General features: G+C 40.5%; 14 non-coding genes across 14 annotated transcripts; 4 read left to right on the top strand and 10 right to left on the bottom strand.

Annotated features, from left to right (window-relative positions):
* Positions 1-312: 312 nt before the first annotated feature.
* trnag-ucc lies at positions 313-384 on the bottom strand. The gene has a single exon. It is a non-coding gene; the product is annotated as a tRNA-Gly (tRNA).
* Positions 385-1,705: 1,321 nt separating this feature from the next.
* trnag-ucc lies at positions 1,706-1,777 on the bottom strand. The gene has a single exon. It is a non-coding gene; the product is annotated as a tRNA-Gly (tRNA).
* Positions 1,778-3,098: 1,321 nt separating this feature from the next.
* trnag-ucc lies at positions 3,099-3,170 on the bottom strand. Its single transcript has one exon. It is a non-coding gene; the product is annotated as a tRNA-Gly (tRNA).
* Positions 3,171-4,491: 1,321 nt separating this feature from the next.
* On the bottom strand, positions 4,492-4,563 carry trnag-ucc. Its single transcript has one exon. It is a non-coding gene; the product is annotated as a tRNA-Gly (tRNA).
* Positions 4,564-5,884: 1,321 nt separating this feature from the next.
* Positions 5,885-5,956, bottom strand: trnag-ucc. The gene has a single exon. It is a non-coding gene; the product is annotated as a tRNA-Gly (tRNA).
* Positions 5,957-7,277: 1,321 nt separating this feature from the next.
* Positions 7,278-7,349, bottom strand: trnag-ucc. Its single transcript has one exon. It is a non-coding gene; the product is annotated as a tRNA-Gly (tRNA).
* Positions 7,350-8,670: 1,321 nt separating this feature from the next.
* Positions 8,671-8,742, bottom strand: trnag-ucc. The gene has a single exon. It is a non-coding gene; the product is annotated as a tRNA-Gly (tRNA).
* Positions 8,743-9,939: 1,197 nt separating this feature from the next.
* Positions 9,940-10,011, bottom strand: trnag-ucc. Its single transcript has one exon. It is a non-coding gene; the product is annotated as a tRNA-Gly (tRNA).
* Positions 10,012-18,266: 8,255 nt separating this feature from the next.
* Positions 18,267-18,338, top strand: trnap-agg. Its single transcript has one exon. It is a non-coding gene; the product is annotated as a tRNA-Pro (tRNA).
* Positions 18,339-18,625: 287 nt separating this feature from the next.
* On the bottom strand, positions 18,626-18,697 carry trnag-ucc. Its single transcript has one exon. It is a non-coding gene; the product is annotated as a tRNA-Gly (tRNA).
* Positions 18,698-19,675: 978 nt separating this feature from the next.
* trnap-agg lies at positions 19,676-19,747 on the top strand. The gene has a single exon. It is a non-coding gene; the product is annotated as a tRNA-Pro (tRNA).
* A 1,337-nt stretch (positions 19,748-21,084) lies between these two features.
* Positions 21,085-21,156, top strand: trnap-agg. Its single transcript has one exon. It is a non-coding gene; the product is annotated as a tRNA-Pro (tRNA).
* Positions 21,157-22,496: 1,340 nt separating this feature from the next.
* trnap-agg lies at positions 22,497-22,568 on the top strand. Its single transcript has one exon. It is a non-coding gene; the product is annotated as a tRNA-Pro (tRNA).
* A 287-nt stretch (positions 22,569-22,855) lies between these two features.
* trnag-ucc lies at positions 22,856-22,927 on the bottom strand. Its single transcript has one exon. It is a non-coding gene; the product is annotated as a tRNA-Gly (tRNA).
* Between the last annotated feature and the right edge of the window lie 5,022 nt (positions 22,928-27,949).

Below are 27,949 nucleotides of genomic sequence, written 5' to 3'. Positions count from 1 at the left end.
CACATGATGTTCAATCGTTCCAAGCACCATGGACACGTCAATCGATATCTTCACTGTCATTGCTGCAGAAAGCAAAAAAATAACTTTTGGCATAAGGCTCGTTGGTCTAGGGGTATGATTCTCGTTTTGGCGATGGGACTGCAAATCTATTTTGATATACACTTGTTGGTTCAACGTCGCACAACATTTATTATTTTAGATAACCTGCAGAATGTAGGAGCAATTCTGACTTCCAAGTACAACGATAAAGATTCAAATGTAATACACTTGAAATGACATCCAGCCCCTAAAACAAATGAATTCCTCAGGCTCTGCATTGGCCGGGAATCGAACCCGGGTCAACTGCTTGGAAGGCAGCTATGCTCACCACTATACCACCAATGCTATGTGCAGCTCAGTAGCAACATTGAGACATCGACTCATAATTTGAACGTCATTTTGGTGGAAAGTGGTAATTCACTTTCACGGTTTAGGTGTATGATTATGGCTTAGGTTGCGAGAGGTCCCTGGTTAAAAAATCTAGCATTTTAATCACTACAGGTTACCTTCAGATTAGTCCCGTGACACTTGTTGGGAACGTAGGGCAAAACGGAGAACATTGCGACAAGTGGGGTCACATTAGTTTGTAGCCCAAGATTTTGGATTCTACAAACAGAACTTGGCACATAGACGGTTGTGACTTCAGACGAGTCTCCTGACACTTGTGGGGGATGTAGAGAAAAATTGAGAACACCACCGTGTTCGTGAGGGTCTCCTCATTCCAGAGAGTGGTCATATGAATTTGTAGGTCAAACGGTTCGGAAGCTAGAGATGTTTTTGTGAGAAGACCGATTATAGGTATTGTCTCATGGTTTGACAAAAACCGATCTAGGTCCACCATCTTTCACTGCAGATATGGAGGGGTAACATAAGCAGTTGTGGAGGATTGAGATGGATATTTTTGTGAGAAGACCGATTATAGGTATTGTCTCATGGTTTGACAAAAACCGATCTAGGTCCACCATCTTTCACTGCAGATATGGAGGGGTAACATAAGCAGTTGTGGAGGATTGAGATGGATACGCCGAGTCTTAATCTCTCTAGTTGAAAACGGATCTATTTGAATGGGTATTTTCAACATTAATTGACTTTGATTCACGTACCTTTGCGTCATTTGACTCAAAATAAATGAGTTCCATTCTTTTGGAAGTCTTATTTTTTCATTTGCTCTTTAAAAAATGAATTGATCTCATTTTGCACTTTATTAATTTGTAAAAACTCGTCATCATTATGCTGTCGCGACTGAAGAAGACAGAATGTGAAAGACACAGCAGATGAACTACAGAAGATTTGAACTGAATCATGGTCAAGATTTTGGAAGACTGTTATGCTCACAAGTAAAGCACAAAACACTCACATGATGTTCAATCGTTCCAAGCACCATGGACACGTCAATCGATATCTTCACTGTCATTGCTGCAGAAAGCAAAAAAATAACTTTTGGCATAAGGCTCGTTGGTCTAGGGGTATGATTCTCGTTTTGGCGATGGGACTGCAAATCTATTTTGATATACACTTGTTGGTTCAACGTCGCACAACATTTATTATTTTAGATAACCTGCAGAATGTAGGAGCAATTCTGACTTCCAAGTACAACGATAAAGATTCAAATGTAATACACTTGAAATGACATCCAGCCCCTAAAACAAATGAATTCCTCAGGCTCTGCATTGGCCGGGAATCGAACCCGGGTCAACTGCTTGGAAGGCAGCTATGCTCACCACTATACCACCAATGCTATGTGCAGCTCAGTAGCAACATTGAGACATCGACTCATAATTTGAACGTCATTTTGGTGGAAAGTGGTAATTCACTTTCACGGTTTAGGTGTATGATTATGGCTTAGGTTGCGAGAGGTCCCTGGTTAAAAAATCTAGCATTTTAATCACTACAGGTTACCTTCAGATTAGTCCCGTGACACTTGTTGGGAACGTAGGGCAAAACGGAGAACATTGCGACAAGTGGGGTCACATTAGTTTGTAGCCCAAGATTTTGGATTCTACAAACAGAACTTGGCACATAGACGGTTGTGACTTCAGACGAGTCTCCTGACACTTGTGGGGGATGTAGAGAAAAATTGAGAACACCACCGTGTTCGTGAGGGTCTCCTCATTCCAGAGAGTGGTCATATGAATTTGTAGGTCAAACGGTTCGGAAGCTAGAGATGTTTTTGTGAGAAGACCGATTATAGGTATTGTCTCATGGTTTGACAAAAACCGATCTAGGTCCACCATCTTTCACTGCAGATATGGAGGGGTAACATAAGCAGTTGTGGAGGATTGAGATGGATATTTTTGTGAGAAGACCGATTATAGGTATTGTCTCATGGTTTGACAAAAACCGATCTAGGTCCACCATCTTTCACTGCAGATATGGAGGGGTAACATAAGCAGTTGTGGAGGATTGAGATGGATACGCCGAGTCTTAATCTCTCTAGTTGAAAACGGATCTATTTGAATGGGTATTTTCAACATTAATTGACTTTGATTCACGTACCTTTGCGTCATTTGACTCAAAATAAATGAGTTCCATTCTTTTGGAAGTCTTATTTTTTCATTTGCTCTTTAAAAAATGAATTGATCTCATTTTGCACTTTATTAATTTGTAAAAACTCGTCATCATTATGCTGTCGCGACTGAAGAAGACAGAATGTGAAAGACACAGCAGATGAACTACAGAAGATTTGAACTGAATCATGGTCAAGATTTTGGAAGACTGTTATGCTCACAAGTAAAGCACAAAACACTCACATGATGTTCAATCGTTCCAAGCACCATGGACACGTCAATCGATATCTTCACTGTCATTGCTGCAGAAAGCAAAAAAATAACTTTTGGCATAAGGCTCGTTGGTCTAGGGGTATGATTCTCGTTTTGGCGATGGGACTGCAAATCTATTTTGATATACACTTGTTGGTTCAACGTCGCACAACATTTATTATTTTAGATAACCTGCAGAATGTAGGAGCAATTCTGACTTCCAAGTACAACGATAAAGATTCAAATGTAATACACTTGAAATGACATCCAGCCCCTAAAACAAATGAATTCCTCAGGCTCTGCATTGGCCGGGAATCGAACCCGGGTCAACTGCTTGGAAGGCAGCTATGCTCACCACTATACCACCAATGCTATGTGCAGCTCAGTAGCAACATTGAGACATCGACTCATAATTTGAACGTCATTTTGGTGGAAAGTGGTAATTCACTTTCACGGTTTAGGTGTATGATTATGGCTTAGGTTGCGAGAGGTCCCTGGTTAAAAAATCTAGCATTTTAATCACTACAGGTTACCTTCAGATTAGTCCCGTGACACTTGTTGGGAACGTAGGGCAAAACGGAGAACATTGCGACAAGTGGGGTCACATTAGTTTGTAGCCCAAGATTTTGGATTCTACAAACAGAACTTGGCACATAGACGGTTGTGACTTCAGACGAGTCTCCTGACACTTGTGGGGGATGTAGAGAAAAATTGAGAACACCACCGTGTTCGTGAGGGTCTCCTCATTCCAGAGAGTGGTCATATGAATTTGTAGGTCAAACGGTTCGGAAGCTAGAGATGTTTTTGTGAGAAGACCGATTATAGGTATTGTCTCATGGTTTGACAAAAACCGATCTAGGTCCACCATCTTTCACTGCAGATATGGAGGGGTAACATAAGCAGTTGTGGAGGATTGAGATGGATATTTTTGTGAGAAGACCGATTATAGGTATTGTCTCATGGTTTGACAAAAACCGATCTAGGTCCACCATCTTTCACTGCAGATATGGAGGGGTAACATAAGCAGTTGTGGAGGATTGAGATGGATACGCCGAGTCTTAATCTCTCTAGTTGAAAACGGATCTATTTGAATGGGTATTTTCAACATTAATTGACTTTGATTCACGTACCTTTGCGTCATTTGACTCAAAATAAATGAGTTCCATTCTTTTGGAAGTCTTATTTTTTCATTTGCTCTTTAAAAAATGAATTGATCTCATTTTGCACTTTATTAATTTGTAAAAACTCGTCATCATTATGCTGTCGCGACTGAAGAAGACAGAATGTGAAAGACACAGCAGATGAACTACAGAAGATTTGAACTGAATCATGGTCAAGATTTTGGAAGACTGTTATGCTCACAAGTAAAGCACAAAACACTCACATGATGTTCAATCGTTCCAAGCACCATGGACACGTCAATCGATATCTTCACTGTCATTGCTGCAGAAAGCAAAAAAATAACTTTTGGCATAAGGCTCGTTGGTCTAGGGGTATGATTCTCGTTTTGGCGATGGGACTGCAAATCTATTTTGATATACACTTGTTGGTTCAACGTCGCACAACATTTATTATTTTAGATAACCTGCAGAATGTAGGAGCAATTCTGACTTCCAAGTACAACGATAATGATTCAAATGTAATACACTTGAAATGACATCCAGCCCCTAAAACAAATGAATTCCTCAGGCTCTGCATTGGCCGGGAATCGAACCCGGGTCAACTGCTTGGAAGGCAGCTATGCTCACCACTATACCACCAATGCTATGTGCAGCTCAGTAGCAACATTGAGACATCGACTCATAATTTGAACGTCATTTTGGTGGAAAGTGGTAATTCACTTTCACGGTTTAGGTGTATGATTATGGCTTAGGTTGCGAGAGGTCCCTGGTTAAAAAATCTAGCATTTTAATCACTACAGGTTACCTTCAGATTAGTCCCGTGACACTTGTTGGGAACGTAGGGCAAAACGGAGAACATTGCGACAAGTGGGGTCACATTAGTTTGTAGCCCAAGATTTTGGATTCTACAAACAGAACTTGGCACATAGACGGTTGTGACTTCAGACGAGTCTCCTGACACTTGTGGGGGATGTAGAGAAAAATTGAGAACACCACCGTGTTCGTGAGGGTCTCCTCATTCCAGAGAGTGGTCATATGAATTTGTAGGTCAAACGGTTCGGAAGCTAGAGATGTTTTTGTGAGAAGACCGATTATAGGTATTGTCTCATGGTTTGACAAAAACCGATCTAGGTCCACCATCTTTCACTGCAGATATGGAGGGGTAACATAAGCAGTTGTGGAGGATTGAGATGGATATTTTTGTGAGAAGACCGATTATAGGTATTGTCTCATGGTTTGACAAAAACCGATCTAGGTCCACCATCTTTCACTGCAGATATGGAGGGGTAACATAAGCAGTTGTGGAGGATTGAGATGGATACGCCGAGTCTTAATCTCTCTAGTTGAAAACGGATCTATTTGAATGGGTATTTTCAACATTAATTGACTTTGATTCACGTACCTTTGCGTCATTTGACTCAAAATAAATGAGTTCCATTCTTTTGGAAGTCTTATTTTTTCATTTGCTCTTTAAAAAATGAATTGATCTCATTTTGCACTTTATTAATTTGTAAAAACTCGTCATCATTATGCTGTCGCGACTGAAGAAGACAGAATGTGAAAGACACAGCAGATGAACTACAGAAGATTTGAACTGAATCATGGTCAAGATTTTGGAAGACTGTTATGCTCACAAGTAAAGCACAAAACACTCACATGATGTTCAATCGTTCCAAGCACCATGGACACGTCAATCGATATCTTCACTGTCATTGCTGCAGAAAGCAAAAAAATAACTTTTGGCATAAGGCTCGTTGGTCTAGGGGTATGATTCTCGTTTTGGCGATGGGACTGCAAATCTATTTTGATATACACTTGTTGGTTCAACGTCGCACAACATTTATTATTTTAGATAACCTGCAGAATGTAGGAGCAATTCTGACTTCCAAGTACAACGATAATGATTCAAATGTAATACACTTGAAATGACATCCAGCCCCTAAAACAAATGAATTCCTCAGGCTCTGCATTGGCCGGGAATCGAACCCGGGTCAACTGCTTGGAAGGCAGCTATGCTCACCACTATACCACCAATGCTATGTGCAGCTCAGTAGCAACATTGAGACATCGACTCATAATTTGAACGTCATTTTGGTGGAAAGTGGTAATTCACTTTCACGGTTTAGGTGTATGATTATGGCTTAGGTTGCGAGAGGTCCCTGGTTAAAAAATCTAGCATTTTAATCACTACAGGTTACCTTCAGATTAGTCCCGTGACACTTGTTGGGAACGTAGGGCAAAACGGAGAACATTGCGACAAGTGGGGTCACATTAGTTTGTAGCCCAAGATTTTGGATTCTACAAACAGAACTTGGCACATAGACGGTTGTGACTTCAGACGAGTCTCCTGACACTTGTGGGGGATGTAGAGAAAAATTGAGAACACCACCGTGTTCGTGAGGGTCTCCTCATTCCAGAGAGTGGTCATATGAATTTGTAGGTCAAACGGTTCGGAAGCTAGAGATGTTTTTGTGAGAAGACCGATTATAGGTATTGTCTCATGGTTTGACAAAAACCGATCTAGGTCCACCATCTTTCACTGCAGATATGGAGGGGTAACATAAGCAGTTGTGGAGGATTGAGATGGATATTTTTGTGAGAAGACCGATTATAGGTATTGTCTCATGGTTTGACAAAAACCGATCTAGGTCCACCATCTTTCACTGCAGATATGGAGGGGTAACATATGCAGTTGTGGAGGATTGAGATGGATACGCCGAGTCTTAATCTCTCTAGTTGAAAACGGATCTATTTGAATGGGTATTTTCAACATTAATTGACTTTGATTCACGTACCTTTGCGTCATTTGACTCAAAATAAATGAGTTCCATTCTTTTGGAAGTCTTATTTTTTCATTTGCTCTTTAAAAAATGAATTGATCTCATTTTGCACTTTATTAATTTGTAAAAACTCGTCATCATTATGCTGTCGCGACTGAAGAAGACAGAATGTGAAAGACACAGCAGATGAACTACAGAAGATTTGAACTGAATCATGGTCAAGATTTTGGAAGACTGTTATGCTCACAAGTAAAGCACAAAACACTCACATGATGTTCAATCGTTCCAAGCACCATGGACACGTCAATCGATATCTTCACTGTCATTGCTGCAGAAAGCAAAAAAATAACTTTTGGCATAAGGCTCGTTGGTCTAGGGGTATGATTCTCGTTTTGGCGATGGGACTGCAAATCTATTTTGATATACACTTGTTGGTTCAACGTCGCACAACATTTATTATTTTAGATAACCTGCAGAATGTAGGAGCAATTCTGACTTCCAAGTACAACGATAATCATTCAAATGTAATACACTTGAAATGACATCCAGCCCCTAAAACAAATGAATTCCTCAGGCTCTGCATTGGCCGGGAATCGAACCCGGGTCAACTGCTTGGAAGGCAGCTATGCTCACCACTATACCACCAATGCTATGTGCAGCTCAGTAGCAACATTGAGACATCGACTCATAATTTGAACGTCATTTTGGTGGAAAGTGATAATTCACTTTCACGGTTTAGGTGTATGATTATGGCTTAGGTTGCGAGAGGTCCCTGGTTAAAAAATCTAGCATTTTAATCACTACAGGTTACCTTCAGAATAGTCCCGTGACACTTGTTGGGAACGTAGGGCAAAACGGAGAACATTGCGACAAGTGGGGTCACATTAGTTTGTAGCCCAAGATTTTGGATTCTACAAACAGAACTTGGCACATAGACGGTTGTGACTTCAGACGAGTCTCCTGACACTTGTGGGGGATGTAGAGAAAAATTGAGAACACCACCGTGTTCGTGAGGGTCTCCTCATTCCAGAGAGTGGTCATATGAATTTGTAGGTCAAACGGTTCGGAAGCTAGAGATGTTTTTGTGAGAAGACCGATTATAGGTATTGTCTCATGGTTTGACAAAAACCGATCTAGGTCCACCATCTTTCACTGCAGATATGGAGGGGTAACATAAGCAGTTGTGGAGGATTGAGATGGATATTTTTGTGAGAAGACCGATTATAGGTATTGTCTCATGGTTTGACAAAAACCGATCTAGGTCCACCATCTTTCACTGCAGATATGGAGGGGTAACATAAGCAGTTGTGGAGGATTGAGATGGATACGCCGAGTCTTAATCTCTCTAGTTGAAAACGGATCTATTTGAATGGGTATTTTCAACATTAATTGACTTTGATTCACGTACCTTTGCGTCATTTGACTCAAAATAAATGAGTTCCATTCTTTTGGAAGTCTTATTTTTTCATTTGCTCTTTAAAAAATGAATTGATCTCATTTTGCACTTTATTAATTTGTAAAAACTCGTCATCATTATGCTGTCGCGACTGAAGAAGACAGAATGTGAAAGACACAGCAGATGAACTACAGAAGATTTGAACTGAATCATGGTCAAGATTTTGGAAGACTGTTATGCTCACAAGTAAAGCACAAAACACTCACATGATGTTCAATCGTTCCAAGCACCATGGACACGTCAATCGATATCTTCACTGTCATTGCTGCAGAAAGCAAAAAAATAACTTTTGGCATAAGGCTCGTTGGTCTAGGGGTATGATTCTCGTTTTGGCGATGGGACTGCAAATCTATTTTGATATACACTTGTTGGTTCAACGTCGCACAACATTTATTATTTTAGATAACCTGCAGAATGTAGGAGCAATTCTGACTTCCAAGTACAACGATAATGATTCAAATGTAATACACTTGAAATGACATCCAGCCCCTAAAACAAATGAATTCCTCAGGCTCTGCATTGGCCGGGAATCGAACCCGGGTCAACTGCTTGGAAGGCAGCTATGCTCACCACTATACCACCAATGCTATGTGCAGCTCAGTAGCAACATTGAGACATCGACTCATAATTTGAACGTCATTTTGGTGGAAAGTGGTAATTCACTTTCACGGTTTAGGTGTATGATTATGGCTTAGGTTGCGAGAGGTCCCTGGTTAAAAAATCTAGCATTTTAATCACTACAGGTTACCTTCAGATTAGTCCCGTGACACTTGTTGGGAACGTAGGGCAAAACGGAGAACATTGCGACAAGTGGGGTCACATTAGTTTGTAGCCCAAGATTTTGGATTCTACAAACAGAACTTGGCACATAGACGGTTGTGACTTCAGACGAGTCTCCTGACACTTGTGGGGGATGTAGAGAAGAATTGAGAACACCACCGTGTTCGTGAGGGTCTCCTCATTCCAGAGAGTGGTCATATGAATTTGTAGGTCAAACGGTTCGGAAGCTAGAGATGTTTTTGTGAGAAGACCGATTATAGGTATTGTCTCATGGTTTGACAAAAACCGATCTAGGTCCACCATCTTTCACTGCAGATATGGAGGGGTAACATAAGCAGTTGTGGAGGATTGAGATGGATACGCCGAGTCTTAATCTCTCTAGTTGAAAACGGATCTATTTGAATGGGTATTTTCAACATTAATTGACTTTGATTCACGTACCTTTGCGTCATTTGACTCAAAATAAATGAGTTCCATTCTTTTGGAAGTCTTATTTTTTCATTTGCTCTTTAAAAAATGAATTGATCTCATTTTGCACTTTATTAATTTGTAAAAACTCGTCATCATTATGCTGTCGCGACTGAAGAAGACAGAATGTGAAAGACACAGCAGATGAACTACAGAAGATTTGAACTGAATCATGGTCAAGATTTTGGAAGACTGTTATGCTCACAAGTAAAGCACAAAACACTCACATGATGTTCAATCGTTCCAAGCACCATGGACACGTCAATCGATATCTTCACTGTCATTGCTGCAGAAAGCAAAAAAATAACTTTTGGCATAAGGCTCGTTGGTCTAGGGGTATGATTCTCGTTTTGGCGATGGGACTGCAAATCTATTTTGATATACACTTGTTGGTTCAACGTCGCACAACATTTATTATTTTAGATAACCTGCAGAATGTAGGAGCAATTCTGACTTCCAAGTACAACGATAATGATTCAAATGTAATACACTTGAAATGACATCCAGACCCTAAAACAAATGAATTCCTCTGGCTCTGCATTGGCCGGGAATCGAACCCAGGTCAACTGCTTGGAAGGCAGCTATGCTCACCACTATACCACCAATGCTATGTGCAGCTCAGTAGCAATGTAAGGAAGTGCTATTTCTTATGCAGGTGACCAGCCTACTGCTATTACATTGCTATAACTGAGACAACGTATTTTCACAGTAAAACATGTTAGGTCCCATACAGGATAGCTCCCACACCCACACACACAGCACACACACATTACACACACTAACTGCCGAGGACACACAGATAAGACATACACCCACACATTGGGAGGAAGAGACAGCCTTGACTTGCAGAAACCAGCGCACACACCTAATCTCCTTTCTAGCCGAACATTGTGTGACTGAGGACAGCGCACACACCTAATCTCCTTTTTAGCTGAACATTGTGTGACAAAGAACAAGACTCAGAGGGATGACGGACGGCCCAACAGGGCCAATCCAAGAAGACTACACCTCAGCCTGAACCAACCCGAAGACCCGATCTTCTAGAATCAACCTACTTTCTGTTCTGTATATGAGACATGTGCACTCTGTTATCTGCGCTCTTTTCTGCTGGTTCCTTAAGAACCGAATGAAATGGGCCCGTATACGTTGTACCAGATATCTTTACTCATAATTAAACTGTCACTTGTCATACAATAGACCACCTTGTCTGAATCGATCCTTGACCGGCTCACCCTCCTACATATCCCATTATCAACAGAAACTTGGTAGCAGAGGGATGGTTTACTAACGACCCAGTCCAGAGTGGTTGATGTGGGTGCGAGGGGGCGAGTTGGTGAAAGGACGATTCCCGGAGGACAGGTGAAAACCATTCGGGGGTGGACAACAATTCTGCTCAACTCGGGAAACTGATCTCTGGTCGACCACAAAATAAGGTAAGCAAAACCTGTTTTATCAAACTTTGCATATTGTCGAATAGTCATACCAAATTACGATCAGTAGTACCGAGTGTGGGTAAGAATTTTTGTGTAAATTTTACATAAATAATGGACTTGAAATTGACAGTGAAGTAAACATATGTGGTAATTAGAATATCCCGATAGTCCGGCATGAGAACGGTCCGGTGGCAGACACCGGTAAGGGATGAGTAGTAGTTAGAATATTCCGATAGTCCGGCATGAGAACGGTCCGGTGGCAGACACCGGTAAGGGATATTTAGTAGTAGACCTAATATTAATAGAATATTCTGATAGTCCGGCTGTGAACGGTCTGGTGGCAGACACCAGTAAGGAATAAAATATAGTCTAGGATAGATTTTCACCGATAGTCCGGCTAGTGACCGGTCCAGCTGTGTCTGGTAAGGTGGTCTATTATTGAGTATTGATGTGATCAGGATTATATTCTTTGTATAAGTGATATTCGTTCGGGCGTCTGAAAAAGGGCGTGATCAGTTTTATCATTAACATCTGAGTGTGATTCGATCATCCATCTGCAAAAGATAAATTCAATTAGTGTTTTAGAGAAAACCAATAGCCGGTAGTGTCCGGTGAGGTAAAATCCAATAGCCGGTAGTGTCCGGTGAGGTGTCTACAATAGATTAATTGTTAGTTGGACTGAAAAGTCCGCTTTGTGTTGTGGCCAGAATGAATGTGATAAATGTACGAATGTGTGATGTCATAGAATAAGATGTTCTAATTGATCAATTTTGTTTAAGACTATGTCCATGTAAGAATATTTGTGTGTTGACTATAGACTAAATGTAAACGGCGTTTCACAAGTCCCTGATATCATTACCAATATTTAAAATTATTGTGGAAAAAGTATTTCCTAAATTCTAAAAAAATATATATATATATATTATATGAGGTTTGAACTATACTAATATTGTAGAATTACATAATCAACATCTGAACATACTTACGTTAAACATTAATTGAGCCACTGAATAATAGATAAGATATACACTAGGGACGGGGCGAAGGGTGTGGTCGATGTAAAACGGGAGTGATGTTCTAACCAAGTGCTGAGAAATAAGGTAGATTTATTTTGTTCTTTTAATTAATTTACACAAGTACTTCCCGGTTATTGATTTTGGTTTGATTGTTCAGATAACACCACTGAAATTAAACAGGAGGTTAAGGTATACTAACATTAGAATCTGTTTTCATTATGGGGAACAATGAAAGGCCCGCAGAGTGGATTGCAGGCTGATATTATTTTACGTTAAAGGGACAGTGCACGTTTATCACAATTGTGTGAGTTTATTGGCAGGGTATAAAGCATTTTGGGGAGACAATCCTTTAAAGACTGAATGAAATTTAAAAACAAATTATTTGAAGGTATTATTATAATTATTAGGTTTTGTTTGTAGCAAACGTTTTGGGTTTAAGGGGATTTCCATGTTCCCAGAGACAAGATATCTTAAAGGGGTACACTCACATATGAATTATTATACGTTTTTATTTTCTGAGTCTTAATTAAATAGGTGAAATCTTTTGATAGAGGAATGTTGTTTAATATAGTAAGAAACACTTCTTTGAAGGGGTGGTATGACTTATGACCTCCATTGTAACTTTCCTTTGGGGTCTGATCAGCCTCATTGGAAAGCAATTTGGATGGAGAATCTAGGGTAATTTGTAATACTGATATTAAGGTAATTTAATACAAAAATGCAGTGAAATTTACATTATAGTGTCAATATATTTTCTCCGATGAACGTGGTGTGAAAATTTAGCTAGGATAAGTTTTATTTATGGTGGACTCATGTTAAGTATTTGGGACATATTTTGAGCCAACAGGGCAGGGAAGAAATTTAGATTTGTGTTTGGTTTTAACACCTGTGTATAGGGGGTGCCATTTGAATATTTAATTTGTGGTCATGGGTAATACGGTTTGTTTTTATTTTTTAAGGTAAATTAATTATAGTGGGGTTTAATTAACCTATATAAGGACTTTAGAAAGTGCCACCATAGACATGTTTTTCTAAAAAAAAATCCATGAGTTTAGATAAAGCCAAACAGTGAGACATTTAGTTCAAATTTGGAAACATGAGAAAACGAGCTACAGACAGATAAGGGGAAAAGGCAGACAGAAGAGCCCTCCCCTGCACTGCAGAGACCTTGAAGGTTGGAGAGCAGAGAGGAGAAGTTTTAAAAGGGAGCCAGGACGAGCAAAGATAACAGAATGTGTAGATAACAGTTACTGAGTGGAGACAAAAGGGAGAATTGGACATGTGGAAAATGAAAGGGGCGCTCCTACATGATAATGTCAGAACAGAAGGATAATATACTAATCTTACCTAAGTCATTATTTAGAGTAGGTAAGGTTGTTACCTGGGCAGAGCCAGGTATCAAAAGGGGGATGGGTAAATTGTGGTCTAGGATAGGATGGGGCCTATTGGATAAGAAACTAAATATATAATCAGATAAAACATATGAGAAACTGTTTGTTAACCAAGCCTGTATGTCCAGGATTTTATGCATTACAGGTGAACTACAGGTGAAGTCACTCAATCCAGTCCCAGAGGCTTGTTGGGGGGACCATACAAGGACTCCTGGTGACAGCTAGCTGAAAGAGCTACCCGGATTCATATCGCACGGGGGAGGGTAGGACACATGACACTGTCGAACAATAAACAGTGTTCGAGAGGAGAACTGGAATTAACAGAATTCCGGGGGCCATCTCTCGAATGAAGTAACCCTCCCTGTCCTGTCACCCCTGTTTTTGTTCATAGAAGTGAAGATGTGTCTGGCTCTTGCTAGTGATGTGTTCTCTGGGAGAGGGTGGGGCTTTACAGGAGTGTCAGTGTACCTGTGTAATGGGGGAGGGTGTCCATATGGGGATTACATGATAACCAACTTGGGACAATTCTAGGATTGGAGAAGAGGGTATTCTTATAGCATAGGGGATCCCACAAAGGTGGATAGGTTTTCCATCATATGGGGAAAACCTGGGAGCACTGTTGAACTTTGTAAAGGTGATGAAATCCTACTAACCATCAAAACTATTAAGCTCTCTGATGCAGGCACTTACACCCTCGGACTACAAAGGACCGGGACAGACACGATGGGTGTGTTTTCTATTAGGGAGCTGCCAAAACCAGAGGTCCCAGACGAACCAGGGCCAGACACACTCCTCTACCACCCCTGGACCGAACCTGCCACCTACCACCATTGTGTTAAAAAATCCTATTCAGGTAATTAATGTTAGAGACTACACAGCTATTGATCAATTAGGCACTGAGACTGGTTTTGATGGTAGGGACAATTTGTGGCTGTCTTATATGAGGTACACAGCTAAAACCCTGAGAAGAAAGGACTGCACTATTTGTAGTCATGCTAGACTTGTTCTGGCTACACACCCATTTGCTATAGGAGAAGGAGAGGGGTGGTTGTGTATTCTGAGAGGTTTTTACCAGGTTCAGCCCAATTCAACTCTCTGTTCCTCTTTGAGCCTTGTGTTTCCTACAGTACCTCCTCATCGGGCCCCTTGGGGTGTTAAGGCATATGGGGGCAATTACAGTTGCATCACGGGTACAGGTAGTGGCATGGACTATGGGAGATTGCCTGAAGCTGATTGCAGCAGTAACATAACCATTTATGCCACTTGGCCAGTTACAGGCCTAAACCAAACTAGTGGTCTGGCTGATGTGTGGTGGATATGTGGACCCAAAAGAGTACTGAGACCCATTCTTAGAGGAGACTGGCAAGGTACGTGTGCTCTGACCAGTTTGATAATTACACTGACCATTGTTGATGTTACTTCTGAACAGCTGTTGGGTTCTGTATCCAGGGGACCTGAAAACATTCCATCCCATGGGAGACATAGATGTAGTGCTCCATGGACAGAGGATGTAGTTGACACACACACTAACCTGTTGGGAGTGCCAGTGGGGGTTCCTCATGAGTTTCAGGCCTTGGGTAGGAATGATGGACTCTGGCACTTACTACCTATTATAGGTCCAGCCATAGTGGATGCTAGACAGACTGCATGGATCAGTTATATCTACTATAATCAACAGCGTTTTGTGAATTACCCCCGTGATGCACTCACTGGTCTGTCTGAACAGCTTGAGGCCACATCTAGGGTTGCCAGACGGTCTGCAAGATGTTCGGTGAACAATGTTGCACGTATATTCCTAATAACACCACTCCAGATGGTGGTATAGCTAAGGCCTTTAATGGGCTTGGTGCACTATCTGCTGAGATGAGGACCATGGCGGGGGTGGAGGAGTCTGGACTGTTCTTTTGGTTGGGAGCCTGGTTTGGTAAGTACACTGGTATGGTGGTTACTGGATTTCTGACCCTAATTCTTGTATTTTTATTATTGATGTGTTGTGCTGCTTGCATCATACCGTGTTTTAAGAAGTCTGTTACAGATGTGACTCTAACATGTTTAATCCCATTAATGACTACGGATAACCCCAGTTGTAATTGCTCTGCCTGGGATGCTGTCTATCCCATGACTAAATCTACTGCTAGGAAACCATTGTTTTCCAACAAGGTTGCCAGGGCACATTTCACCTGTGTCAAAATGACGGGAGGCGGTACTAATGTGGGACAGGTTCCTGGGAATTGGTGTCTGGATACAATCAACATTGTTGGGAGTTTCAGGCCAATATCCAGAGCAGATGTGTGGTGGTGGTGTGGCAACACTGTCCTGTTTGAAAAATTACCCTCCAATACTACTGGAAGCTGTGCACTTGTTACTCTCCTTTTGCCTGTTTCTATCTACCCTACAGAGGCTGGATACCTCATCCTTAGGGTCCAGAGGGTGAACCCTGAATATTGGAGGGGACGTTCCAGGCGTGCCACCACCCCATCTAGTGGTGATCCGACGTACATAGACGCCATTGGAGTCCCAAGGGGAGTTCCTGACGAGTACAAGTTGGTGGATCAGGTGGCAGCTGGGTTTGAGTCCTCCATTTGTTGGTGGTGCACTGTTAATAAAAATGTGGATAGAATACATTCCAGAATCGCATTGCAGTGGATATGCTACCGGCAGAGAAAGGTGGAGCTTGCACTATGTTTGGTGAACAGTGTTGTACTTTCATCCCTAATAACACAGCCTCCGATGGTAGCTTGACCGTAGCCCTAGAAGGTTTGAGGACTCTTAATGGTAAAATGAAATCTCATTCTGGGATTGATACCTCAATGTGGGACTCCTGGATGAGTGCCTTTGGTAAATATAAAACCCTGGTCTCCTCCATTTTGGTCTCCATTTCGGTGTTCGCGGCCATTTTGGTTCTCTGTGGATGCTGTTGCATTCCATGTATCCGTTCCCTTACCACTAGGGTTATCTCTAGAGCTATTGACCCTTCCCCCCTTTCCCAGATGTTTCCTCTGCTTGCTAATGACCTGCCCGAATTTGAGGATGAGGTTGAGAGTGCCTACTAGGTTTTGTTTTTCTTTTCATGAAATGCTATGACTGCTGAAATAAGGGATAATGAGTGACACCCTAGAGGGTGTCAAAAAGGGGGGCTTAAATTTCACACCATTTTCTTTTGTTCTGTTTTTCAATGAGCTGTTGTTCTCTTTTGACATGAGGGTTGCAAGTTCCTAGGTGGCTGGTAGCCAATCTAGTACATAGTGGGATCGAATGGAGAACATGAAGGTATTTTAAACTTTGTAATTGTTAGCCTAGTTTATGTCACATCTCTTAGGAGATGTGAAGAGAGGGAATCACAAAACTTTTCCTTCTGGGAAAAGTTTTCTTTTTGTGTCTGGATCTAGTTAGGTTGTGTCACGTCTCTGGGGAGACGTGAAGAGAGGGATTTGTAAGGAAGTGCTATTTCTTATGCAGGTGACCAGCCTACTGCTATTACATTGCTATAACTGAGACAACGTATTTTCACAGTAAAACATGTTAGGTCCCATACAGGATAGCTCCCACACCCACACACACAGCACACACACATTACACACACTAACTGCCGAGGACACACAGATAAGACATACACCCACACATTGGGAGGAAGAGACAGCCTTGACTTGCAGAAACCAGCGCACACACCTAATCTCCTTTCTAGCCGAACATTGTGTGACTGAGGACAGCGCACACACCTAATCTCCTTTTTAGCTGAACATTGTGTGACAAAGAACAAGACTCAGAGGGATGACGGACGGCCCAACAGGGCCAATCCAAGAAGACTACACCTCAGCCTGAACCAACCCGAAGACCCGATCTTCTAGAATCAACCTACTTTCTGTTCTGTATATGAGACATGTGCACTCTGTTATCTGCGCTCTTTTCTGCTGGTTCCTTAAGAACCGAATGAAATGGGCCCGTATACGTTGTACCAGATATCTTTACTCATAATTAAACTGTCACTTGTCATACAATAGACCACCTTGTCTGAATCGATCCTTGACCGGCTCACCCTCCTACATATCCCATTATCAACAGCAACATTGAGACATCGACTCATAATTTGAACGTCATTTTGGTGGAAAGTGATAATTCACTTTCACGGTTTAGGTGTATGATTATGGCTTAGGTTGCGAGAGGTCCCTGGTTAAAAAATCTAGCATTTTAATCACTACGGGTTACCTTCAGATTAGTCCCGTGACACTTGTTGGCAACGTAGGGCAAAACGGAGAACATTGCGACAAGTGGGGTCACATTAGTTTGTAGCCCAAGATTTTGGATTCTACAAACAGAACTTGGCACATAGACGGTTGTGACTTCAGACGAGTCTCCTGACACTTGTGGGGGATGTAGAGAAAAATTGAGAATACCACCGTGTTCGTGAGGGTCTCCCCTTTCCAGAGTGGTCATACAAATTTGTAGGTCAAACGGTTCGGAAGCTAGAGATGTTTTTGTGAGAAGACCGATTATAGGTATTGTCTCATGGTTTGACAAAAACCGATCTAGGTCCACCATCTTTCACTGCAGATATGGAGGGGTAACATAAGCAGTTGTGGAGGATTGAGACGGATACGCCGAGTCTTAATCTCTCTAGTTGAAAACGGATCTATTTGAATGGGTATTTTCAACATTAATTGACTTTGATTCACGTACCTTTGCGTCATTTGACTCAAAATAAATGAGTTCCATTCTTTTGGAAGTCTTATTTTTTCATTTGCTCTTTAAAAAATGAATTGATCTCATTTTGCACTTTATTAATTTGTAAAAACTCGTCATCATTTTGCTGTCGCGACTGAAGAAGACAGAATGTGAAAGACACAGCAGATGAACTACAGAAGATTTGAACTGAATCATGGTCAAGATTTTGGAAGACTGTTATGCTCACAAGTAAAGCACAAAACACTCACATGATGTTCAATCGTTCCAAGCACCATGGACACGTCAATCGATATCTTCACTGTCATTGCTGCAGAAAGCAAAAAAATAACTTTTGGCATAAGGCTCGTTGGTCTAGGGGTATGATTCTCGCTTAGGGTGCGAGAGGTCCCGGGTTCAAATCCCGGATGAGCCCTTTTGCAGATCCTTGAGCAATCTCAGACAGGCAGATCTTGGGCCACTGGTCGGAACGCCGATTATCACCTCTTGGGCGCAGGACAAGGTGGCTGAATGGTTTTGGCGATGGGACTGCAAATCTATTTTGATATACACTTGTTGGTTCAACGTCGCACAACATTTATTATTTTAGATAACCTGCAGAATGTAGGAGCAATTCTGACTTCCAAGTACAACGATAATGATTCAAATGTAATACACTTGAAATGACATCCAGCCCCTAAAACAAATGAATTCCTCTGGCTCTGCATTGGACGGGAATCGAACCCGGGTCAACTGCTTGGAAGGCAGCTATGCTCACCACTATACCACCAATGCTATGTGCAGCTCAGTAGCAACATTGAGACATCGACTCATAATTTGAACGTCATTTTGGTGGAAAGTGATAATTCACTTTCACGGTTTAGGTGTATGATTATGGCTTAGGTTGCGAGAGGTCCCTGGTTAAAAAATCTAGCATTTTAATCACTACGGGTTACCTTCAGATTAGTCCCGTGACACTTGTTGGCAACGTAGGGCAAAACGGAGAACATTGCGACAAGTGGGGTCACATTAGTTTGTAGCCCAAGATTTTGGATTCTACAAACAGAACTTGGCACATAGACGGTTGTGACTTCAGACGAGTCTCCTGACACTTGTGGGGGATGTAGAGAAAAATTGAGAATACCACCGTGTTCGTGAGGGTCTCCCCTTTCCAGAGTGGTCATACGAATTTGTAGGTCAAACGGTTCGTAAGCTAGAGATGTTTTTGTGAGAAGACCGATTATAGGTATTGTCTCATGGTTTGACAAAAACCGATCTAGGTCCACCATCTTTCACTGCAGATATGGAGGGGTAACATAAGCAGTTGTGGAGGATTGAGACGGATACGCCGAGTCTTAATCTCTCTAGTTGAAAACGGATCTATTTGAATGGGTATTTTCAACATTAATTGACTTTGATTCACGTACCTTTGCGTCATTTGACTCAAAATAAATGAGTTCCATTCTTTTGGAAGTCTTATTTTTTCATTTGCTCTTTAAAAAATGAATTGATCTCATTTTGCACTTTATTAATTTGTAAAAACTCGTCATCATTATGCTGTCGCGACTGAAGAAGACAGAATGTGAAAGACACAGCAGATGAACTACAGAAGATTTGAACTGAATCATGGTCAAGATTTTGGAAGACTGTTATGCTCACAAGTAAAGCACAAAACACTCACATGATGTTCAATCGTTCCAAGCACCATGGACACGTCAATCGATATCTTCACTGTCATTGCTGCAGAAAGCAAAAAAATAACTTTTGGCATAAGGCTCGTTGGTCTAGGGGTATGATTCTCGCTTAGGGTGCGAGAGGTCCCGGGTTCAAATCCCGGATGAGCCCTTTTGCAGATCCTTGAGCAATCTCAGACAGGCAGATCTTGGGCTACTGGTCGGAACGCCGATTATCACCTCTTGGGCGCAGGACAAGGTGGCTGAATGGTTTTGGCGATGGGACTGCAAATCTATTTTGATATACACTTGTTGGTTCAACGTCGCACAACATTTATTATTTTAGATAACCTGCAGAATGTAGGAGCAATTCTGACTTCCAAGTACAACGATAATGATTCAAATGTAATACACTTGAAATGACATCCAGCCCCTAAAACAAATGAATTCCTCTGGCTCTGCATTGGCCGGGAATCGAACCCGGGTCAACTGCTTGGAAGGAAGCTATGCTCACCACTATACCACCAATGCTATGTGCAGCTCAGTAGCAACATTGAGACATCGACTCATAATTTGAACGTCATTTTGGTGGAAAGTGATAATTCACTTTCACGGTTTAGGTGTATGATTATGGCTTAGGTTGCGAGAGGTCCCTGGTTAAAAAATCTAGCATTTTAATCACTACGGGTTACCTTCAGATTAGTCCCGTGACACTTGTTGGCAACGTAGGGCAAAACGGAGAACATTGCGACAAGTGGGGTCACATTAGTTTGTAGCCCAAGATTTTGGATTCTACAAACAGAACTTGGCACATAGACGGTTGTGACTTCAGACGAGTCTCCTGACACTTGTGGGGGATGTAGAGAAAAATTGAGAATACCACCGTGTTCGTGAGGGTCTCCCCTTTCCAGAGTGGTCATACGAATTTGTAGGTCAAACGGTTCGTAAGCTAGAGATGTTTTTGTGAGAAGACCGATTATAGGTATTGTCTCATGGTTTGACAAAAACCGATCTAGGTCCACCATCTTTCACTGCAGATATGGAGGGGTAACATAAGCAGTTGTGGAGGATTGAGACGGATACGCCGAGTCTTAATCTCTCTAGTTGAAAACGGATCTATTTGAATGGGTATTTTCAACATTAATTGACTTTGATTCACGTACCTTTGCGTCATTTGACTCAAAATAAATGAGTTCCATTCTTTTGGAAGTCTTATTTTTTCATTTGCTCTTTAAAAAATGAATTGATCTCATTTTGCACTTTATTAATTTGTAAAAACTCGTCATCATTATGCTGTCGCGACTGAAGAAGACAGAATGTGAAAGACACAGCAGATGAACTACAGAAGATTTGAACTGAATCATGGTCAAGATTTTGGAAGACTGTTATGCTCACAAGTAAAGCACAAAACACTCACATGATGTTCAATCGTTCCAAGCACCATGGACACGTCAATCGATATCTTCACTGTCATTGCTGCAGAAAGCAAAAAAATAACTTTTGGCATAAGGCTCGTTGGTCTAGGGGTATGATTCTCGCTTAGGGTGCGAGAGGTCCCGGGTTCAAATCCCGGATGAGCCCTTTTGCAGATCCTTGAGCAATCTCAGACAGGCAGATCTTGGGCTACTGGTCGGAACGCCGATTATCACCTCTTGGGCGCAGGACAAGGTGGCTGAATGGTTTTGGCGATGGGACTGCAAATCTATTTTGATATACACTTGTTGGTTCAACGTCGCACAACATTTATTATTTTAGATAACCTGCAGAATGTAGGAGCAATTCTGACTTCCAAGTACAACGATAATGATTCAAATGTAATACACTTGAAATGACATCCAGCCCCTAAAACAAATGAATTCCTCTGGCTCTGCATTGGCCGGGAATCGAACCCGGGTCAACTGCTTGGAAGGAAGCTATGCTCACCACTATACCACCAATGCTATGTGCAGCTCAGTAGCAACATTGAGACATCGACTCATAATTTGAACGTCATTTTGGTGGAAAGTGATAATTCACTTTCACGGTTTAGGTGTATGATTATGGCTTAGGTTGCGAGAGGTCCCTGGTTAAAAAATCTAGCATTTTAATCACTACGGGTTACCTTCAGATTAGTCCCGTGACACTTGTTGGCAACGTAGGGCAAAACGGAGAACATTGCGACAAGTGGGGTCACATTAGTTTGTAGCCCAAGATTTTGGATTCTACAAACAGAACTTGGCAACATAGACGGTTGTGACTTCAGACGAGTCTCCTGACACTTGTGGGGGATGTAGAGAAAAATTGAGAATACCACCGTGTTCGTGAGGGTCTCCTCATTCCAGAGAGTGGTCATATGAATTTGTAGGTCAAACGGTTCGGAAGCTAGAGATGTTTTTGTGAGAAGACCGATTATAGGTATTGTCTCATGGTTTGACAAAAACCGATCTAGGTCCACCATCTTTCACTGCAGATATGGAGGGGTAACATAAGCAGTTGTGGAGGATTGAGACGGATACGCCGAGTCTTAATCTCTCTAGTTGAAAACGGATCTATTTGAATGGGTATTTTCAACATTAATTGACTTTGATTCACGTACCTTTGCGTCATTTGACTCAAAATAAATGAGTTCCATTCTTTTGGAAGTCTTATTTTTTCATTTGCTCTTTAAAAAATGAATTGATCTCATTTTGCACTTTATTAATTTGTAAAAACTCGTCATCATTTTGCTGTCGCGACTGAAGAAGACAGAATGTGAAAGACACAGCAGATGAACTACAGAAGATTTGAACTGAATCATGGTCAAGATTTTGGAAGACTGTTATGCTCACAAGTAAAGCACAAAACACTCACATGATGTTCAATCGTTCCAAGCACCATGGACACGTCAATCGATATCTTCACTGTCATTGCTGCAGAAAGCAAAAAAATAACTTTTGGCATAAGGCTCGTTGGTCTAGGGGTATGATTCTCGCTTAGGGTGCGAGAGGTCCCGGGTTCAAATCCCGGATGAGCCCTTTTGCAGATCCTTGAGCAATCTCAGACAGGCAGATCTTGGGCTACTGGTCGGAACGCCGATTATCACCTCTTGGGCGCAGGACAAGGTGGCTGAATGGTTTTGGCGATGGGACTGCAAATCTATTTTGATATACACTTGTTGGTTCAACGTCGCACAACATTTATTATTTTAGATAACCTGCAGAATGTAGGAGCAATTCTGACTTCCAAGTACAACGATAATGATTCAAATGTAATACACTTGAAATGACATCCAGCCCCTAAAACAAATGAATTCCTCTGGCTCTGCATTGGCCGGGAATCGAACCCGGGTCAACTGCTTGGAAGGCAGCTATGCTCACCACTATACCACCAATGCTATGTGCAGCTCAGTAGCAACATTGAGACATCGACTCATAATTTGAACGTCATTTTGGTGGAAAGTGATAATTCACTTTCACGGTTTAGGTGTATGATTATGGCTTAGGTTGCGAGAGGTCCCTGGTTAAAAAATCTAGCATTTTAATCACTACGGGTTACCTTCAGATTAGTCCCGTGACACTTGTTGGCAACGTAGGGCAAAACGGAGAACATTGCGACAAGTGGGGTCACATTAGTTTGTAGCCCAAGATTTTGGATTCTACAAACAGAACTTGGCAACATAGACGGTTGTGACTTCAGACGAGTCTCCTGACACTTGTGGGGGATGTAGAGAAAAATTGAGAATACCACCGTGTTCGTGAGGGTCTCCTCATTCCAGAGAGTGGTCATATGAATTTGTAGGTCAAACGGTTCGGAAGCTAGAGATGTTTTTGTGAGAAGACCGATTATAGGTATTGTCTCATGGTTTGACAAAAACCGATCTAGGTCCACCATCTTTCACTGCAGATATGGAGGGGTAACATAAGCAGTTGTGGAGGATTGAGACGGATACGCCGAGTCTTAATCTCTCTAGTTGAAAACGGATCTATTTGAATGGGTATTTTCAACATTAATTGACTTTGATTCACGTACCTTTGCGTCATTTGACTCAAAATAAATGAGTTCCATTCTTTTGGAAGTCTTATTTTTTCATTTGCTCTTTAAAAAATGAATTGATCTCATTTTGCACTTTATTAATTTGTAAAAACTCGTCATCATTTTGCTGTCGCGACTGAAGAAGACAGAATGTGAAAGACACAGCAGATGAACTACAGAAGATTTGAACTGAATCATGGTCAAGATTTTGGAAGACTGTTATGCTCACAAGTAAAGCACAAAACACTCACATGATGTTCAATCGTTCCAAGCACCATGGACACGTCAATCGATATCTTCACTGTCATTGCTGCAGAAAGCAAAAAAATAACTTTTGGCATAAGGCTCGTTGGTCTAGGGGTATGATTCTCGTTTTGGCGATGGGACTGCAAATCTATTTTGATATACACTTGTTGGTTCAACGTCGCACAACATTTATTATTTTAGATAACCTGCAGAATGTAGGAGCAATTCTGACTTCCAAGTACAACGATAATGATTCAAATGTAATACACTTTAAATGACATCCAGCCCCTAAAACAAATGAATTCCTCTGGCTCTGCATTGGCCGGGAATCGAACCCGGGTCAACTGCTTGGAAGGAAGCTATGCTCACCACTATACCACCAATGCTATGTGCAGCTCAGTAGCAACATTGAGACATCGACTCATAATTTGAACGTCATTTTGGTGGAAAGTGATAATTCACTTTCACGGTTTAGGTGTATGATTATGGCTTAGGTTGCGAGAGGTCCCTGGTTAAAAAATCTAGCATTTTAATCACTACGGGTTACCTTCAGATTAGTCCCGTGACACTTGTTGGCAACGTAGGGCAAAACGGAGAACATTGCGACAAGTGGGGTCACATTAGTTTGTAGCCCAAGATTTTGGATTCTACAAACAGAACTTGGCAACATAGACGGTTGTGACTTCAGACGAGTCTCCTGACACTTGTGGGGGATGTAGAGAAAAATTGAGAATACCACCGTGTTCGTGAGGGTCTCCTCATTCCAGAGAGTGGTCATATGAATTTGTAGGTCAAACGGTTCGGAAGCTAGAGATGTTTTTGTGAGAAGACCGATTATAGGTATTGTCTCATGGTTTGACAAAAACCGATCTAGGTCCACCATCTTTCACTGCAGGTATGTAAGGGAATACCCCCCTGATTTGGACAAAAACAAATGGCGGTATATTGGCATTGGACAAACCATATACACGATGGTCAATACCACCCAATTTGGCGTTGATTCATGCAAAGTATATTGCAAATGCCATATGGCAATTGCCAATTGTAACACTTCAAAATTCCAATAGGGGGCGTGTGCGTTCCACCGGGGCATTTCATATTGCAAATGGCACCCAAGTCAACATCCAAAAGCCAAATTTTGAAAAATGACATTTTTTAAAAAAAACTTAAAAACCCTTAAAAAAGTGCTTTCTGGACCTTTTTTCGAAATTCTTTCGAGTTTTTTGTCAATTACACATGGGTAAGTACTGTATGAGTATACTTTTGTCATCATATATATATATTTTTTAAGTACATGCGCATAAGGCATATGTTTTGTCCATTTGCAATATGATTTCATAGGAAGTCAAAAGTCAAAAGTCAAAAATGTCAAAATTTGGTAAAAAACTTCACACATCCTTAAAAAAGTGCTTTCTGGACCTTTTTTCAAAATTCTTTCGATTTTTGTGTCAATTACACATGTATAAGAACTTTATCAACATACTTTAGTCATACTTTATTATCATATATATATATATTTTTTTACTTGTGCATAAGGCATATGTTTTCTCCATTTGGAATATGATTTCATAGGAAGTCAAAAGTCAAAAGTCAAAAATGTCAAAATTTGGTAAAAAACTTCATACATCCTTAAAAAAGTGCTTTCTTGACCTTTTTTCAAAATTCTTTCGATTTTTGTGTCAATAACACATGTATAAGAACTTTATCAACATACTTTAGTCATGCTTTATTATCATATTTTTTTTACTTGTGCATAAGGCATATGTTTTCTCCATTTGCAATATGATGTCATAGGAAGTCAAAAGTCTAAGTCAAAAGTAAATATTTTCCTCCGTGCAACTGATGATCTAAAATGTGCAACAAAATTTTTTGGATTTTTTTTGTTTATGTTTCCTTACTTTTTCAAAGTCACTGTGCATTTGCAATATGTTTTAATGGGCAGATACCATCACGAATTTGTCATGCTCAAAATTCAAACTTTACTTTGCTCAAACTATACCTTGGTCAACTTGTATTACATATTTCTTTTTGTTTTACTTGTGCATAAGGCATATGTTTTCTCCATTTGCAATATGATGTCATAGGAAGTCAAAAGTCAAAGTCAAAAGTAAATATTTTCCTCCGTGCACCTGGTGATCTGAAATGTGCACCTGGTGACCTGAAATGTGCACCTGGTGATCTAAAATATGCAACTGGTAACCCAAAAAAAAAATTTTGGGATGTTTTTTTGTTTATGTTTCCTTACTTTTTCAAAGTCACTGTACATTTGCAATATGTTTTAATGGGCAGGTACCATCACGAATTTGTCATGCTCAAAATTCAAACTTTACTTTGCTCAAACTATACCTTGGTCAACTTGTATTACATATTTCTTTTTGTTTTACTTGTGCATAAGGCATATGTTTTCTCCATTTGCAATATGATGTCATAGGAAGTCAAAAGTCAAAGTCAAAAGTAAATATTTTCCTCCGTGCACCTGGTGATCTGAAATGTGCACCTGGTGACCTGAAATGTGCACCTGGTGATCTAAAATATGCAACTGGTAACCCAAAAAAAAAATTTTGGGATGTTTTTTTGTTTATGTTTCCTTACTTTTTCAAAGTCACTGTGCATTTGCAATATGTTTTAATGGGCAGGTACCATCACGAATTTGTCATGCTCAAAATTCAAGCTTGTGATCTAAAATATGCAGCTGGTTACCCAACATTTTTTGGGATGTTTTTTTGTTTATGTTTCCTTACTTTTTCAAAGTCTCTGTGCATTTGCAATATGTTTTAATGGGCAGGTACCATCACGAATTTGTTTATCGAATTTGTTTATGTTTCCTTACTTTTTCAAAGTCACTGTGCATTTGCAATATGTTTCAATGGGCAGGTACCATCACGAATTTGTCATGCTCAAAATTTTTTTGATGTATTTTTTTTTGTTTCTTACTTTTTCAAAGTCACTGTGCATTTGGAATATGTTTTAATGGGCAGGTACCATCACGAATTTGTTTATCGAATTTGTTTATGTTTCCTTACTTTTTCAAAGTCACTGTGCATTTGCAATATGTTTCAATGGGCAGGTACCATCACGAATTTGTCATGCTCAAAAATTTTTAGATGTATTTTTTTTTGTTTCCTTACTTTTTCAAAGTCACTGTGCATTTGGAATATGTTTTAATGGGCAGGTACCATCACGAATTTGTTTATCGAATTTGTTTATGTTTCCTTACTTTTTCAAAGTCACTGTGCATTTGCAATATGTTTCAATGGGCAGGTACCATCACGAATTTGTCATGCTCAAAAAATTTTAGATGTATTTTTTTTTGTTTCTTACTTTTTCAAAGTCACTGTGCATTTGGAATATGTTTTAATGGGCAGGTACCATCACGAATTTGTTTATCGAATTTGTTTATGTTTCCTTACTTTTTCAAAGTCACTGTGCATTTGCAATATGTTTCAATGGGCAGGTACCATCACGAATTTGTCATGCTCAAAATTTTTTAGATGTATTTTTTTTTGTTTCCTTACTTTTTCAAAGTCACTGTGCATTTGGAATATGTTTTAATGGGCAGGTACCATCACGAATTTGTTTATCGAATTTGTTTATGTTTCCTTACTTTTTCAAAGTCACTGTGCATTTGCAATATGTTTCAATGGGCAGGTACCATCACGAATTTGTCATGCTCAAAAAATTTTAGATGTATTTTTTTTTGTTTCTTACTTTTTCAAAGTCACTGTGCATTTGGAATATGTTTTAATGGGCAGGTACCATCACGAATTTGTTTATCGAATTTGTTTATGTTTCCTTACTTTTTCAAAGTCACTGTGCATTTGCAATATGTTTCAATGGGCAGGTACCATCACGAATTTGTCATGCTCAAAAAATTTTAGATGTATTTTTTTTTGTTTCTTACTTTTTCAAAGTCACTGTGCATTTGGAATATGTTTTAATGGGCAGGTACCATCACGAATTTGTTTATCGAATTTGTTTATGTTTCCTTACTTTTTCAAAGTCACTGTGCATTTGCAATATGTTTCAATGGGCAGGTACCATCACGAATTTGTTTATCGAATTTGTTTATGTTTCCTTACTTTTTCAAAGTCACTGTGCATTTGCAATATGTTTCAATGGGCAGGTACCATCACGAATT

This window comes from Oncorhynchus mykiss, chromosome 9, assembly GCF_013265735.2.
Source record: "Oncorhynchus mykiss isolate Arlee chromosome 9, USDA_OmykA_1.1, whole genome shotgun sequence".
Lineage (NCBI taxonomy): Eukaryota > Metazoa > Chordata > Actinopteri > Salmoniformes > Salmonidae > Oncorhynchus > Oncorhynchus mykiss.
Note: the sequence above shows the minus strand (reverse complement) of the source record. Positions and strands in the feature narration are given on the sequence as shown.